This window comes from Echinops telfairi, unplaced genomic scaffold, assembly GCF_000313985.2.
Source record: "Echinops telfairi isolate 266 unplaced genomic scaffold, ASM31398v2 ScPeMD7_7469;HRSCAF=8507_1, whole genome shotgun sequence".
NCBI classification, from domain to species: Eukaryota; Metazoa; Chordata; class Mammalia; order Afrosoricida; family Tenrecidae; genus Echinops; species Echinops telfairi.
In genome coordinates, this window is record NW_022111373.1 from 32602850 (window position 1) to 32604889 (window position 2040).

The following is a 2040-nucleotide window of genomic DNA, read 5'->3' on the forward strand; positions in this document are numbered from 1 at the left end:
CCCAGGAGACACTGAAGCATGAAGAGAACTCCAGGGTTTCTTATACCCTGGGAATAAGAGCATCATCTGTCTACTCTCGGATCCAGCAGCCTATTTTAAATTGGCTTTCCTTGGATTTATAATAAGTGAGTTTCCTCTCTTAATGAGTGAGAAAGTGTCATTTTATCAGCATTTTGAACAGTAAAGGTAACAGTGAAACAATCCCTTGCCCAAATGAGACAGTGTATGATTTATAGGTTGTTGTTATTGGGCACCATCAAGTTCGTTCTGACTCATAATGACCCTGTGTTCAACAGAGGGAAGCACTGCCCAGTTCTGCACAATCCTCACAACGGTTGCTATGAGTGAGTCAACTGTTGAAGCCACTGTGTCAATCCATATCATTGAGTGTCTTCCTCTTTTTTGCTGACCCTGTAATTTCCCAAGTATAGATGTTCTTCTCCACAGACTGGTCCTTCCCGATACTATATCCAAAACCTATGAGTTGAAATCTCATTACTGTCACTTCTAAGGAGCATTCTAGTTGTATTTCTTCAACACATACTTGTTAATTTATCTAGAAGTCCATAGTGTGTTTGATATTCTTTATCAATGGTATCATTCAAATGCACCAATTATTCTTTGGTTTTCCTTAATCATTCTATAACCGGTTTTCACATGCATATAAGACAACTGAGTGCTCGCTTCGGCAGCACATATACCGAAATTGGAATGACAACTGAAATTCCGATGGCTTTAGGTCAGGTGCAACTGAGTCCTCAGAGCGACATATTTGCTTTTGGCCCTTTACAGAGGTCTTGTGCAGAAGAATAGTCCAATGTAGCTCGGTGTTAGTTTTTTTGGCTGCTTCTTCTATAGTTGTTGATTGTGAGTCCATGAAAACTAGAACCTTTGACAATGTCGACATTTTCTCTGTTTATCATGATGTTGCTTATTGATCCAGTTGTGATAACTTTTCAGCTTTATATATATGTAATCTCCACTGAAGGTTGTAGTGCTTTTTATCTTCAGCAGTAAGTGTGCCAAGTCCTTAGCTCTTAGCAAACAAGGTTGTGGTATGTAGACATTGAAGGTTGTTGAGGAATGAGGAAATGGTATGAGGCCCAGATCTGACCTTCTCTGGTTCCTCAGGATGATTGCCACAATGCAGGGGTTAGACACGCCTCCACTCTCCATTCTCCTTATCCCTGTCTGACATCAACCACTTCGACAGTGTGCTCTACTTTCCTGCTGAGTTTGACAATTTGTTTCAGTGGCTATGCAGAACTCACAGACCATGCTCACGATTGTGTTATTAGGGAAGTTACGACTCAGGTAAGATATATTCAAGATACAGTTGTTCAGGCAGTACAGTTTCTTTTCTGCCATGCCCACAGGCAGAATTTTTTCTGGCATTCAGACTCTTGATCTGGCCTCTGCCCTGCTCTGGCGATGTTATCATGTTAGCGCTACCCATGAATGACCAAAAGGCATGCCATTCTTTTATAAACTTCAGCCCAAAGGCGCCCAACTCCACCTCCATGGGTCAGCAAGCACCGATGGGTCAGCTTCCCCAATGACGTGCCCAGAGATCTCTCAATGCACAAGGAGCCTCCTGCCCCAGTACACTCAGCTTGCCTTGCTGTGTGGACAGGAAGTCCACTGCTCGGTCCCATACTCTGGATCCTGTTCTTCTGCTCCGACTGCTCCTCTGCCACTTCTCTGATGCCACAGCTTTCTCCTGGTTCAAAGAGGCTCAAGGGACGGGCATGTCAGGGTCTAAAGCAGTGGTTCTCAACCTTCCAAATGCTGCGACCCTTGAATACAGTTCCTCATGTTGTGGTGACCCCCAACCATAAAATTATTTTCCTTTTTTTTTTTTTTATTCCAGATCAACATGATATGCTTTATTTTCTTGGTAGTGGTTTAATTTGGGTTTTATTTCTTTTTTCTTTCTTTCTGTTTTTCTGTTTTTATTTTTTTTAAACATTTTATTAGGGGCTCATACAACTGTTATCCCAATCCATACACACATCAATTGTGTAAAGCGTATTTGTACAT